General features: G+C 49.8%; 1 pseudogene across 1 annotated transcript; it reads right to left on the reverse strand.

Annotated features, from left to right (window-relative positions):
• Positions 1 to 209: 209 nt before the first annotated feature.
• LOC125540940 (disease resistance protein RGA2-like) lies at positions 210 to 4,104 on the reverse strand (annotated as a pseudogene). Its single transcript, XR_015610174.1, has 4 exons — positions 3,894 to 4,104; positions 2,843 to 3,771; positions 1,936 to 2,390; positions 210 to 1,888 (listed from the first exon to the last, which is right to left on the reverse strand). The product of XR_015610174.1 is annotated as a disease resistance protein RGA2-like (transcript).
• Positions 4,105 to 15,881: the final 11,777 nt, after the last annotated feature.

Consider the following 15,881-nt stretch of genomic DNA (forward strand, 5'->3'; position numbering starts at 1 on the left):
TGCTGATTACAGTGTGAAACGTGCCACCAAGCGCCGGTATGAGCCGTGTGTAGCCATGTAGCCACTGTAAGGAAGAAAAGGATTGGGGCGTTTGTACACTCGTGGCGGCATTCGTGCGCCGACCGAAAAATCTTGTGTTCACTATTCTTCTTCTCCTACCCCTGTCCGTGAGTGAGCTGAGAGAGAGAGAGTAGCTGAGGGCGTGGCAACTACAAAGCCTCCAGCCCCGGACCAGGTCCCCATTGTATCCATACAGATAATTCAAGTCTTCGCAGATTATTGGGGCCACCGTTCTCCTTACATACCATCCAACCTGGGTACCTCGAACCTTTGTAACCATCGATTTCTAGTGTTTCAAGCCCAATGGGAGGACACAGGCCCTCAAGCACTTCTGCTTGGACTTCGGGACTGCACATTGTGTCATCACCATCCCATTCCAGTACCAGTGTCGCGATCCCTTCCTTGGCAGTTAGATTGGCTTCAAGAGCTTCCTCCTTGCTTTTAACGTTCTCAAGCCCACTGATGTTCAATTTGCCGTGAAGCTTGTTCAGGTCCCTTAGCTGATTTACCTCATAACCTTTTTCATTCCTTACTATGAAGTATGGCAATGTTTGGAGTGAGGCCAGCTTGCCTACGTTAGGAAAGTTCATGCACTTCCAGATTATGTGCTGCAGGTTGAGAAGATCAAGAGAGGTAAACTCCACGTTCTCACCATCACCAAGATTTAGCAACTGGAGATGGTGAAGTTTAGTTAGTGCCTCTGGCAAAATAATGATGCATGGGCCGTCTGTCCGGAAAGCAAGATGGCGTAGATGCTTTAACATACAAATAGACTCTGGGAAGAAGAACTTATTGGGTTCCCCGGTTCTACCAGCTCTGTAAGAAACATTCAGTACCCGCAACTTTGGCAGCCTCATGCAGATTTTCTCAATAACTTTTTTCTCAACTTGTATATCCTTTCCAACATCATAAATAATGAGGGTGCGTAAATATTTCAACTCAAGGATCTTCTCGGTAATCAATTCTTCATCATAATTTTGAACTAAAAGATGGCAGACATCTTGAGGGATGGATCCTTTCCAACCTTCTCCTATCTGGCTCCTTTCATTGTCAACTCTGAAGTAATCACTTCCAGCCACATTTTCCAATAAATCATGCAAAAGATCATGAATTCTAAAGAGCTCAGTGCCAGAACTTGAACAAGCTCCTTCTGGTTGCAGAAATGAGCATGACACTAACTCTTGAATGTAGCGCTCAGCGACATTTTCCATATCCTCTTTTTCAGAACTGGTCTTTATAAAGCCTTGTGCAATCCATAAGTGAACTAAATTGTTCTTATGCAACTTGGTTCTCCGGGGAAAAATATTGCAGAATTCAAAACATCGCTTGATGTCCGGATTAAGAGGCTGATAGCTCCACCAAAGAGCATCCATAGTGTTATTCAACTTGCTTTGGTTTGCAGTATTTGTCCAAAAATTGATATCTTCGCTTGCCCCAAGTCGCCCGGCTACTGCTACTGCTGCAATAGGTGATTGGTGTAGCTTTTGTGCAATCACCCTACCAACTCGTGAAAATTCTTCTTTATTAGGGACATCTCTACCACCCAGTGCATAATGCATAAACATGTTGAAGTATTCATCCTCATCCAAATCAGGCGTTTCAATCAGCACATCAGCCGACAGAGCTCCAGCTGCAACTTTTGTTCGAGCTGTCACCAAGATTTTGCTTTCTTTCATCCCAACATCGAGTACAGATTTTAGTTCCCATAGTTGTGGGTCGTTCGTGTTCTTCACCCAGACATCATCCAATATCAAGAAGAAACGTTTGCCGCATAATGCTTTCTTCAGCTTTTCTTTTAGACCCCCATGATCAGAAATATTGGGACACACTTTGGTACTTCTTCTTCTTTTTTTTTTGCGAATGAATCTTTGGTACTATCTTTGGTAATATCTTTCAGCATTTCTTGAAATATAACATCCACACTAAATGTCTCAGACACATGAATGCACATGATGGTGTCAAAAAGTTTCTTCTTGCATTCCTTCTTTATATAATCTTTAATATAACTTGCAAAGGTAGACTTTCCAGACCCCGCAACACCATATATGCCAATCACAGAGTAACACAGACTACTAGCCGAGTTTGGTGTCTCACGGAGCTTTGTCATGATATCTTCACGCAACGTCTCTAGACCAAATACCTTCCGACTGCTAGAAGCTCTAGCAGGGACCCTATACTTGTTGGCCATCTCAACCAGTGCGCTCTTGCTTTCTTCACGCAAGAGTGGTGAATTCTTCAGTTGACTGACGATTTTTTCAACCTCCTCTATTCTTTTCCTCAAGTTCCGTCTTGAGATGACAGAAAGGACAAAATCAAACAGTGGCATTATCCTGCAAGCAAAAAACTGTTAGATGAGTACGACACTCATATATCTGTTATATCAATGGGAGTTAGATGAGTACTAGAATGCATAACAAACAAGAGATCACGAGTGGGGAAAGTGTCGAGGAACAAGAAATACAAAAATCATTGGTAGAACAAAACTGGGCACTGGGAGAAATGAACATTTAAAGGTTGGTTCAGATGATAATAGTAGATCATGCATACTTATATTTCCAGACATATGCATACACATTCACTGTTCATTTATGTGGACCAAATCATACAGGCCGGTATGTCTATCATATATACCATACAAACGGTGTAGGTGAGTTCCGTACAGAAAAGCCATATGAGTTTGTCCCCATGTTACAAATAATGCAATTTAATCTTTAATTTTTTACACCTGTGCATAGAAGGCATATATATGAGATGAGGGGGTGGGTGGTGAAACTGGGTATACCTGGTGACTTGTGATGCCAACTATGCAATAGGACCAGTCTCTGTAATAGCCTGCAATCTCAATGGCATGAACTAACCAGTAGAAGATGGATCTACAACATTTCTTCAAGAGTCCCAACGAGCTCCTCCACCAGCAAGAGAGCGAGCGCCCCAAGGAATTTGAGGGTGCAGTCAACGGGACTGATAAGTGATCTGAGATGGCCACTGGAACCTCGAGAACTGATTCATTCGAGGCGGCAGCATTGGTCTGGTGGGGGTGCACAACAGTCACCGGAAGTATATCCTTTTGCCCACACGACAAGATCTTCAACACCCACTGCAACGGCGGAGCTGGTCCGGCCCGGACCATGTTGAAGCGCCCAATCCACATGCAGCTCATGTTCAAGCGAGCAATGCAGGTGGACATAGCAGTGGCAGTCACCTGAAGTGCATTCTCTAACCAACGCAAGGAGATCTTCCATGCTGCCCACTGTAATGGCCAGGCCCATCCAGTCCACTCGCGGCTGCTTTTGAAGGCAGCAAGGCGGGCGGCCACAACGGGGTAGAGGCCTTGTGGGAACCTGTTGCGGTAGAGATCGATCTCCCGCTTGTCATCGAAGATGTCGTCTACCTCCTCCCGAGCGTGCCTCAGGCTTGTGGCCATCTTGTCGAGGATGGACTTGGACTCGTCGGATACATCTTCCCTCTGCATCATCCTCTTCTGATCTACGGCATGCAGCGTCTGCTGCAGGTCCGGGATAATGCGGGTCTCCAGATGCAAGAGCTTCTGCGACACGTAGTCGTCGTCGAAACCGATGAAGGCAAGGATCTTGGCCAAGAGCAAGGTGATGATGGGCGTCACGAACCAGCCAACCACGGTTATGACCGCAGCAACATCCCATTTCCATCCACCGGCGGCCATGGATTTGTTGGGAGGGTCTTTGATTTGTGCTGCGACAGACGTACGTAGTGAGTGAGTGAGTGAAGGGGGACATTTTTGTACTATACCAGATGCGCACGGTGGGGTAGAAACATTCAAACATAGAGAGAGGAACGGCTTGGAAAGAGGTTACCTAGCTTGTTGTTGTCGATGAAGCTCCTCAGAAGCCGACGTCGAGCGTCGCCATCCGGCCGTGGTGGTGGGCACGCCGGCGGAGAGCGGCTGGCTGGTGTTTAGGCGCTCGCTCCGGAGCTGGGGCTCTCTTTTTGGGGCGTGAGAGTGCAAGCAGGTCCAAAAGCTAGCGGAGGCTGCACTCATAGGAGTGAGACCAGACCCAGCTGGGACATCTGATCCGAGCCTAGCACTACCTCGTACTCCTCGACGACTGTGCCCTATGAAGATGCGAGCGTCGGCAACCCGTGTAGTACTAAGGTCCTACATAACGCAATCATTTTGTCTAGGCATGTGCCAAGACCAGCTCACGAACCACGCTTAACCATGTCTTGGCCAGTGGTGGTGCTAGGATCTAAGAGCAACTCCAAACAGACGATCAAACGGACGCGTGCTTTGCCCGCGATTTGTCCGTTTGGTTCGGCCCAATGGATAATTATGTACGTTTTCGCGTTTGGGTCGGCGCATGCTTCCAACGCTAGCCCGACCAACTTCCTTGAGTAAGCGCGTGAAAATATTTTGAAACTAAAAATCATAATTAAACATAAATGCTGGCCACAAAGGGCCGGCGAGAGTCCATATTTGTATGCCCTAAAGGCAATAATATTTGTATTAATATATTTCTTTATTCATAATTAAGTGGGCTTAGAATAGCCTGCCTTTCTACGAGACGAGATCTTGGACGGACCGCCGACCCCCGCGTCGCTCCTCAAGGCGACACGGGGGGAACTCTAGATCCCCGCCGCCGGCTGCCCTCCTTCCCTCCCCTTCCCCTCGCCACCGCCAAGGGCCTCTGCTGGGCCATGGCGCGGTGCTTGGCGGTGTGGTGATGCGAGGGCATGGTGGCGGCATGGCGCGGTGGCTGCGGGGGTGATGGAGCTTCGTTCGGCGGTGTTGCCTGCAGCTGCGGCGGCCGAAGGTCTCGATTCCATCCTGATCCTCCTCCCTCGATCTGGATCTGGCCGGTCGGGACCTAGGCGTGGCTGCTGGTGGGCGTGGTGACGCCGGGCCTCCACGGCTGCTGGGCACGGTGGTGGTGCTGGAGGTTGCCTCGGGGGGCTCGGTGTGGTGGTGGCTGACGACGGCGCACAATGGAAGACGTGTAGAGGCGGCGGTCTTGGCAGGGACAACAGCGGTGTGGTGAGGCAGGCTGGTGGCAGCGGTGCTTACTAGAGGCGGAGGCACGAACCACTGTCTAGGTTGGTGGTGGAGCTGCGATGGCTCTGCTAGGACGGAGTTCCTGGCGAGCAGCGAGCGTCCGGGCCACCTCTGGGCTGTGTGGCGAGTGGCGGCGGTCTTCTGGTGGTGCCGGTGTGGGAGTTGCCCGCGGCTTGGTGCCCCATCATCGAAAGGCTGTCACCTTGGAGCGGATGATAGCTTTCGATGACGGTTCTAGCCCTTGCTGGAGGAGTTGGGTGGCTGCGGTTCCTCGACCAGGTTGTAGGTGTTTGGCGGGCGGTGTTTTTCCTTGTTGTGCAGTCTGTTGGCGGACCTTGGCTATGGAGCTTCAATGGCGAGGCGTTGCGGTGGTGGCGGTGCGAAGCGTCTTGGACGGTGCTGCCCAATTCCTTCGAGGTGTGGAGATGTGCGACGATCGGATGAAAATCTTGCACGGCTCTTGCCGGGCCAGCGGCGATGGCACCCATGGGTGTCGTCCCCCTCTTTGGAGGCGTCGTCGAGGTGATTTCAACATTTCCCTCGCTCATGTGGATTTGGTTATTGTCTCGAGGCGGAAGCCTTGATTCAGTCGGATCGGCAGGATGGTGGCGTCTCGGCGTCGCTCCTCTGTTCGGAGCATCGTGTTTGGAGACACGGCTTCGTTCCTCGTTGCTCTTCTCCGGTGTTCACCGTGGTCCTATTCTGATCCCCGATGGCGCTATGCACGACCGTCGCCGATGCTTCCAAGACGGTGTCTTCCTCGATTCGGCGCAAGTCCTTCCATTTAACCGCCACCTTCTCTTCGGCATTCAGGGTGGATGGTGCGTCGACAAGCAAAGTTCAGTGGGAGCAGGTGGCCTTTGGAGGTGACGGTGTGGGTCGAGACGCGGTGTTGTTTTCTGTTAGGCTAGGCGCTTGTGCTTTATAGTGTTGTATGGTCGTTGATGGTGTTTGTACTACCCTCGTTGTTCGCAGCGAGTGGTAGTCTTCGTGTACTTACAATTCTACCTTATATAAAGCTATGGTATGCCTAGGCGTACTCTCAAAAAAGAGTTTATATTTTATGCTGTAACTGCTATGATCCTGAAATATGCGATTCAGTGGAAAACTCACATCCACGTGCGGAATGATAAACGGTAAACAGGTTCCCGGTCCTGCCTCTTAAACTGGCTCAAGTGTTGTTGGTGATCACGTTTCAAAATCTTAGTATATCATCCTTAAGCATAACGATAGTCCTAAAACAACATTGAGGGTATGACGTTAGACGAACGATCATATTGAATCGACCCAAAATTGTATGTTATACTTTGTGCTTATATCGTCTGAAATCATATGTTCTAACACGGAGTGTTAGCATGTGTTTTAGTTCCTCAGACCATGAGAGTCTCTGGGTACTTCCTACCAAACGGTGGACTTTGGGGTTCCTCCAATGTCATCTGTAACAAGGTGATCATAATGACAACTTTCAGGCTCACCGAAAAGATTCGCAAGTGACCGGACTACTCAAGACTAGGATTTGCTCCTCCGACGATGGACAAATATTCTTAGAGCTCCCTCGGTGTGACGGCATCCATCATTGTCTGGCCAGACAGGTTACTATGTAATGGGAATTCTAGAACACGTTAACGAGAAAGAACAACAAAACCGGTAATGGAAGCAATGATATAATGGGCATGGTGATGACTTAGGAGGATACAGATGCACACCCGGTTTTGTAAAGTTTCGCGAAGCAAAAGGAACATCACAGGATAACCAAATATTCACTCGAATATCATTCGTGTAATCATAGGGACCGATATAGACGTCCACGGCTCCGCTATCGGTCATTGATCGTAGGGGTTTCGTTCATGTCTATGATTTACCAAACCTACGGGGTCACAAGCTTAATGTAATCACGATATTCCGAGCGTTGGTACCACGGAAGTGATGAGAATATATTTGCGGAATTATTTCATTAATATCTGGAATAGTTCCGAGAGGTTCAGAAAGCGTTTCGGGGTCACCAGAAGGGTTTCGGTGAATATCGGGTAATACCGGGTAAGGGCCCAAGTAGGAAGGCGCACCCCCTTTTCTTGTGGGGGCGGGGGGCGAATTAGACAAGGGGAGGGAGTCCAAATCCCTCTCCCTAGGACGGCGCCCCAAGGGGAACTTTCCCCCCTTGGTGGCTGCCCTGTCCTCCTCCTCCAACCTATATATACTAGAGGATTTCTCCCTATTTGATAATACATGTTTTGGAGCTAGCCCTAGCCACCTATAATCCTCATAATTAGAAGCCAAGTGTGGTTCTAAAGTCCTCCCTCTAATTCTCCAGCAAATATTAGCTCTGGATGGCGAAGCGCTGCCGGATCATGAAGACCGTATGCTTGCAAGAAAGTAAAGAGGCCGTGCTTTTGGTCTTCTGTTCGAGGGATCGTTCGAGGGCAGTTCATAGGATCGTCATCGACGTTCGAGGTACTCTAAGTATGATCTACACCGACTTGTCTACTTCCACTATACTTCATAGTCGGGAACGATCGTTGATCTCAACCCGTTATGCATCTTCATATTGTTCTATGGTGATTGTAGGGCAATTTTTTTTTGTTTTCTACTACGTTTCCCAATAGGGTCCGGTGGGAGGACGCAGTCGCCGGCCGGGGAAAGGGTGATGGCCTCCGCCAGCCGCGCCTGGTACGTCGTCTTCTCCTCCTCCGCCTTGCGCCGCTCCTCGTCGATGTCGTTCTGCATGGAGGCCGCCAGCGACACCTGGTAGGCGCCCAACGTCACCAGTAAAGTTTAGAGGAAAGCCTGTTTCAAATGGGGAAGAGGCGGAGTCTTTACGAGGAGAAGATTGGAGTCCTCCATAGTGCACTCAGGCCAACTACAATCGCATGATCGCAATTTGTCTGGCCACGTCTATTTGGGGCTAAACGGACACAAAACACGGCCAAACGCGTAGAAGCAAACAGACAAACGTCCGGTTTTTTTTCCGGTTTCGACCAATTCCTAGCCCAAATTTGGGCCGCGTTCGCGTCAAGACGGACACCACGCGCACGGGCGGGACGCGCATCTTTGTCCTCCCCTAGCCCGTTCGTCAGTGCCACAGATGCCCCTTGTCTGTTCCTCTGCCCCTCCGTCCGCCGACCACCATCGCCGCCGCCACCCATCGGCATCCATTTTCCCGGCCGCCTACCTCGTTCTCTAGCTGGGCCGCCCAAACAACGGCCACGCCATAGCCACCCCACATCCGTGTTTTGAAGGACTTTTTTGCCAGCGTTCATGGCTGTAGCCGGTGCAAGAGAAGCTTCGGCTGCCGCCGACGCCCAGCGACCCCAATACCGACAAGTTAGGCAATGTAGGGCCGCAGGGTGCGCCCGCCAACGCTAACCTTAGCTGTTGCCTGTGTGAGGGGAGCTCGAGTTGCTCCCCGGCCGTGTCTCCACCACGACCACAAGGTGTTCGACACTTTGCTCACAAGGTAACATGGATAGTGGGGATGAGTATTTTTATCACAACTTCATTTGTTCATCGGATGACGTAGAGCTTGTGGTGGCTACATTGGTCATCAGTGACCACATTGCTATGCAGCGACCTCCGTATAGGGGATCAATCCTGGGTCATGCTCCTGCCTTGAACCACAACACGCCCTACTCTATGCCGATTACTTCGAGAATTGACGGCTGTACAAACCACATCAGTTCTGCCACCGCTTCCGTTTGGCGAGACATGTGTTCAATCATATTGGGGGGGGGGAGTGGTAGCATATGGCCCGTACTTTGAGTGCAAAGAGGATGCCCTTGGCAAGAATGGCTTCTCCTCCTACTAAAAATGCACTGCAACTATTCGCATGCTTGCTTGTGGATGAGTATGTGCGTATGAGTTAGTCCACATGCCTCCTATGAATGTAGAATTTCTGCAAAGCTGTGATGGCAATGTTTAACCCTGAGTACCTAAGGGAGCCAACTGGCACTGATACAGAGAGGTTGTTGGCGATCAATGTTGGGAGGGGCTTTCCGGCCATGCATGATAGTATAGATTGTACGCATTGGAAGTGGAAGACTGTCCATTTGCTTGGCAGGGGCAGTACAAGAGGCACGTGAAATGTGCATTATCATACTAGAAGCAGTGGATTCACAAGGTCTGTTGATATGGCATTCTTTCTTCGACATGGGTGGTTCTCATAATGATATCAACGTGCTCCAACATTCTTCAGTGTTCGCAAGGCTTGCGGAAGGCCACTCTCAAGAGGTCAACTTTGAGAACAATGACCACCATTACTAGAAGGGATACTACCTAGCTGATGGTATCCATCATCAATGGTCAACTCTTGTGAAAACAATACCTAATCCGTAAGGAGAGAAGAGAGTACCAGGAGGGATGTGGAGCGTGATTTTTGAGTGCTTCAATCCCGATGGGGTACCTTTTGATACCCTGCACTGACATGGAGCACCCAGAAGTTTTGGGAGGTGATGACTGCTTGTCTGATCATGCACAATATGATTATGAAGGATGAGCGTGATGACAGCATCTACGACCAAGGGTTTGATTTCCAAGGTGATAATGTTGAGCATGAGCACTAAGAACCGGCAACCTTTGAACAGTTTGCCCAATTTCATCGTGAAATGCGTGATTGGCATACTCATATGCAACTCCAGGATGACTTGATTGAGCACATGTGGACTCGCATTGGCAACCATAGATGCATCGATTTATTTAATTTCAATCTATCTAGACCATTTCGATTGGGTTGTAAAACTATTTGTTGTTTTTATTTGGATGTGGAACTATTTGTTTGCGTTTTTACTTGGACATGGAACTATTTATACCGTTTGATTTATTTGCATACTCTAGGGCCTTCACCTGTTGTGCCGGACCAGATGCGTCCGCGCTTTGTGCGCACGGCCGACAGATTCAGAAAAATGACCGGACACCATCCCATTGCCATACCTAAACAGACAAATCTAGACAAAATAGATGTCCCACAAAACTCGGCAGTGAGGAGTGCGCGTCAGCTTTGCAGAACAAGTGGCGCTGCAGGAAAAGACGAAAACCTTGAACCCCTTTTACTACGCGTGATGTTTCCCCGGCCTCACATGCATCACCGCACGTCAACTTTGGGAGAGTCCCGAGTTCTGATACTCTGTCGAGGCAGCAGCAATCTAGTGCTGGGCATGGGATGTAAGGGCATCTCCAGCCGCGCCCTCAGGAAGGCCTCCCCAGGTGATTTTTTCGCGCCGGCGCAGAAAAAACGACCCAGTCGTGTCCCCAGGAGCTCGATTTTCGCCGGCTTGGGCCGAAAACAGCGCCGGCGGACCCAGGCCGAACCCGGCGCGCTGGGGGGCGCCCGGGGGCGCCGGGGCGAGCTGTTTTGGCGTGAAAAAGACGCGGGTCAGCCGCGTCAGCGACTCGGCGCCTCGTCTTCCCCCAACGGCCTCGGTTCCCGCGGGCAATCAATGGCAAGGCTGCCGCCGGTCAGCCTTGCCATTGATTCCTCACGGGCGGCGCATTCACGGGACGGCGCGCCGACGCCTCCATTCCCTCGCACGCGTACACACGGCGCGGCCCGGCTATAAAAGACGGCGGCCTCCGCTCACCTGCGCCCACACCAGCCCCGCCCCTCGCCGCCGTCCAGCCCTTCCTCTCTCCCCGAGTGCCGCCGCCCAGCCCCTCCCTCTACCTCTTCCGAGCCCGCCCAGCCCCACCTTCACCATGGCAGAGCGCTTCCCCGGAGATACGGCGGCGGCCAACGGCTTCGGCCGCCGTTCGCTGCGCAAACAGGAGTCGTGGCTCCTGTTCCAGGCGAACATCTCGGCGCCGCCGGACATGCGCGCCGGGCCGACGGGGTGGAGACTCAGCGCCGGGGGAGTGCCCATTCCCCCATTGCCCGACGCCGCGGCGGACCCGAGGTACTTCGCCGAGGAGGTCGACATCGTGCACGCGTCCTTCACCGACGCCGAGCTCTCCCTCCCCCAGTACGCCGCCGACAACCACGCGGCCTGGGCGGCGTATTTCGAGCGCCGCCAACAGCAGCGCTTGGCGTCCACCAACGGCGCGCCGGTGGTCGGCAGCCGGCAGAACAGCGAGGGACGCTACCTCTGGTGGGGCGTCCCCAGCCGCACACTCGAGGGCGTGCTCACGTACCTCGAGGGCGGCAATGACCCGCCGTTGGCGTACCCCCCGGCGAGGGTGGCCGCCCCGGCGCAGCACCGACGCGCCGGGCCATGGGCTCCAAGAAGGTTCGGCGCATCCTCTTCTTCCTCCTCGTCGTCCCGTTCTTCTTCCCACTCCTCCGGCTCTCCGGCGCTGCTCGGCGTCAAGGCCGAGCCCGCGGCGGAGACGCCGCTCGGCCGGCGCACTCGCAGCGCCGGCATCGTCATCAACGAGGGCGGCCGGCGCGCCCCCTCGTCGGCTCCTCCGCGCTTCGTCAAGCCGAAGACGGAGCCGGGTCTGGCGCCGGTGAAGACAGAGCAGGGTCTGGCGCCGGTGAAGGCCGAGTTCGCCGCCGATGACGACGCCGCCCTCGAATGGGCGCGCCAGGACTCCATTGCGATGGAGAAGGCGCGCCGCGAGAAGGAGAAGGAGCGCCAGCGCGCCGCCCTACGCCGCTTCGAGGAGCGCCGACGCGGCCGCGAGGAAGGCAGGGTCGTCGTCTTGTGCGACAGCGACGACGACGACTACGCGCCGCCGCCTGTTCGCCATGGCGACGCCGGGCAGGGGTCCAGCAGGGGCGCCCGCGTCAAGGAGGAGAAGGCCGACGACGACGATGGCGGCGACGACTTCCCCCTTTCCTTTTTTTAGATTAGGTTAATGTAATGTTTGGACGAATTTCGCCGAAATTTGCCATGGTTGGCCGAAATTTAACTAGTTTTATCATAACTTCGCCGAACTTTCTTTTCTTTTTTTTTGTTTTTTAATACGCGCCTGGGGGCGGCCCTTGGGGCCGACGGCTGGGGACCGACTCGCCCCTAGAGCCATTTTTTGCGCCGGCTCATCCGCAGGCGGCGCTTTTAGACGCCCCCTAGGGGGCCAACGGCTGGAGATGCCCTAACATAGTACTACTTGTGATGCGTGGGTTTCTTCATTGTTCTGACACAACCACTTCAAAATGTTGCGTGTATGACTGCTGTGCATACGTAGTGGGAAGCTTTGGTCACTGGAGTATAACTTTTTGAAGTGGGGTGCCAAAGTGCATAACTTTTTTGCCTAAAAATTTCTAGGTAGCATTTGGATGTGACAAAGAACACATAAAAATTTTGTTTGGATTTTTTTGGCATTAAAAAAATCTTTTTCCACATGCAGGAGCACGTGCTGCCGGGAGCCGAATTGCATTTCCGGCTATAGCATGCTAAGCCTGATATTAGCGAGACGTTATACACCAATTTAACAAGATAATTTTTTACAGTGCGCTATTTTTTCAGTGGTTCAGTTACTGTATACAATAACTTTGTTTCCGGTGCATCCTCACTTGTTCGATGCTGCCACAGCTTCTCATTTCGTAGGAATGAAGAACCATTGCAGCGGCTGACTAAGTGTGCGTTGTGTTGTTAACATGATAACGAAACGAGAAAGGTGTCACAGCTCCCGGTGCCTAGGCACCCTCTATGAACAATAAAATTAGAAATAGAAAAAGAAAACTTTGCAACATCAAAGATGGTTAAACTTTGTTGGTTCTTGTAAGTTTTAATGTTAAAATATCATGTAGAGAAAGGTGTACAAACGAGTTTCAAATTTTGGTGCTAAAAGTGCTCAAAACTTCAAACACTAAAATATTTTTCATGTGTAGAGGTCCTGGAGTTGATTTTTGACATGAAAACTTGCAAGAACCTACAAAGTTTGATCATCTTTGATGTCGCAAAGTTTCAATTTTTTTTTTCTAATTTTTTTACTGTTCATAGAGGGTGCCTAGGCACCCGGGAGCTGAAAATCCAGTGATAGAAAAATATAACAGATCTTTCATCAGGCCACTGAACTGAATTCATCCACCGAAATCTTCTTGGCATTAGCCTACCTCATTCATGTCAAAGGATTTGCTGTTTAAGCAAATGGGAATTACACTTACAACATGAGCAAAAATTCCAAAAAAAAAGAAATATCTTACAATATAAAATGAATACAGAAAGACTGGGTGCTGCTATAATGCAGGGTGTTGTGCAGCAGTAGACAAAACATGCACGCCAAGGCCATCATCTGAATAAGCCTTCACATTCTCCAGTGAGCTTGACCTTCATTCTGCGTGTCGACCCCAACATCACCTTCGACGGCGGCACCACAATTAGTTTCAGTGACCTGCTGGACTCGGCAACCATGAGGGCATGAAGTCATGGCTGGAGCTGCCTGCAAACTGAACTGGTGCTAAGATGATGGCTTGTCTTGAAGAGTTGCATCATTGATGCGGACACCCCACCCCTCTTGAGTCTTGAGGACTATCACTTAATGCAGCGTCTGTTTGTTATGATTTGATTAAGTGCGTGTTAAAATACATACACCCAAGACCCAACTCAACTTTAATATACATGTATATTAGTTGTGCCTACAGAAAAATTTGATCGTCAGTTACGGAGGCATTACAAAGTTAACATCAAGCGGGATTACTGTCATGGGTTTTGTTAGATGTTATCCACGTATACTTGTGCCACTTGGAGAGCAGTGAAGGGATGACATAAGCGAATAAAGTGTCCATATTTGCTGAATTTATCAATGACCACCTGGATGGTGTCAAAGTTTTTGATCTTGGGAAGGCCTCCAGTAAAATCCATACTGACCATGTTCCAAGCTTCTCTAGGAATGGGCAATGGGCTCAGTAATCCTGGTTTCTTAATATGCTCAGATTTGCCTGTTTGCACACCACACATGCTTGCACATATGCTTGGATGTCCTGTTTCATTGCTGGCCATGCAAACAATCCTTTGATGCGCTGGTAAGTGCCTTGAAATTCAGAGTGGCCTCCCACTACACTGTCCTGCAAGGAAAGCATAATAGCTTGATGGGCTTCTTTGTTGTGACCCAACCAAATCCTATCCTTGTATCTTATAACCCCTTGATGCAGAGAGTAACCCTTTTCATTAGATCCAGTAAGAGCCAATTCTTGCAGTAACTCTTTGTCTGCATCATATTGTTGGTATCCTTCTGTAACAACTGCTAACCACCTGGGTGTGCACAAAGAAAGGGCATACGACTCCATTGGGGCAGGAGATCTTGAAAGGGCATCGACAGTAGCATTATCCATACCTTTTCTGTAGACAATGTTATATTGTAGGCCCAATAATTTAAGGAAAGCTTTCTGCTGCATGGTACCACTGAGTTTTTGCTCCTGGAGATGTGTTAAGCTTTGATGATCTGTGGAAATGGTGAAAGGTGCATGCTGCAAGTAGGGTTTCCATTTCTCCACAGCCAACGGTACTGCCAAGCACTCTTTTTCATATGTGGACAGAGCCTGAGACTTAGGGCCTAGAGCTTTGTTAAGATAAGCAAGTGGATGGCCTTCTTGTACTAGTACAGCCCCAATGCCCTGATTACTGGCATTTGTTTCAATTGTAAAGTGCTTCTTGAAATCTGGTAGTGCCAAACTGGTGCTTCAGCTAATGCTTACTTGAGATGTTGAAAAGCAGCTTCATTGGTTAATGTCTAGGAAAACACAGTATCTTTCTTCAGGTAGTAAGACAAACTTCTACTAATAATTCCATATTTTTTGATGAATTTTCTATAGTACCCTGCAAGGCCCAAAAATCCTCTGATATCTCTAACACAAGTTGGTCTGGGCCATTCCTGGACAACCCTAATCTTGGTAGGGTCAGTTTGAACTCCTTTACCACTGATAATATGTCCCAGATATTCCAGCTCCGTTTGAGCAAAAGAGCATTTGCTAAAGTTCACAAAGAGCTGGTTCTCTTGGAGTATAGTGAAGACTTGACTGAGGTGACCTAGATGTGTTTGCAAATATGAGCTATAGACCAAGATGTCATCCATGAAGATAAGCACACAATGTCTCAGCAGGTGGGCAAACTCTGCATTCATAGCAGCTTGGAATGTTGCAGGGGCATTGATTAAACCAAAGGGCATGACTTTAAATTCATACAAGCCATGATGAGTTTTAAAGGATATCTTATGTTCCTCTCCTTCCACAAGTCTTATTTGATGATAACCAGTTCTAAGGTCCAGCTTAGTGAAGCAAGTGGCACCAGCTAATTCATCAAGCAACTCCTCTACAACTAGCATAGGATACTTATGGGGCAAAGTGCTAGAATTCAGCATTCTGTAGTCCACACAAAAAACACCAAGTTCCATCCTTCTTCCAGACTAGAAGAGCTGGTGAAGCAAATGGGCTAGTGCTCTGCTGGATGACCCTCTATTGTAACATTGTAGTTACTTGGTTCTCAATTTCATTCTTTTGCATGGGGTTGTATATGTATGGCTTCACATTTATTGGTTTAGCTCTAGGAAGGAGAGGAATTTGATGATCAAATGATCTTTGAGGAGGGAGCTTGTCAAGTTCTTTGAAAACCTGTTGATGCTTGTCCAAGATGTCTTGTACAGCAGGAGGAATGAATTGGGCAGTAGCAGGGGCTTGCACAATGTGATTTAGCTGAATAACTTGTTCTATTGCACCAGTGTTGAGTAATCCTTGCAAATGCTTGCCAGTTATGCCTATGCATGAGATGATTTTGTCTCGTATTCCTCTTAGAGTGATTCTCCCTCCCTGATACTTGAATCTCATGACCTTCTTTCTCCAGTCCACCCACATAGGACTCATTGTTTCCAACCACTGCATGCCCAAAATGATGTCATAAGTGCCCAATGGGAGTACTTTCAGAGAGGT

This window comes from Triticum urartu, chromosome 1A, assembly GCF_056163025.1.
Source record: "Triticum urartu cultivar PI428250 chromosome 1A, HENAU_Tu73, whole genome shotgun sequence".
Taxonomy (NCBI): domain Eukaryota; kingdom Viridiplantae; phylum Streptophyta; class Magnoliopsida; order Poales; family Poaceae; genus Triticum; species Triticum urartu.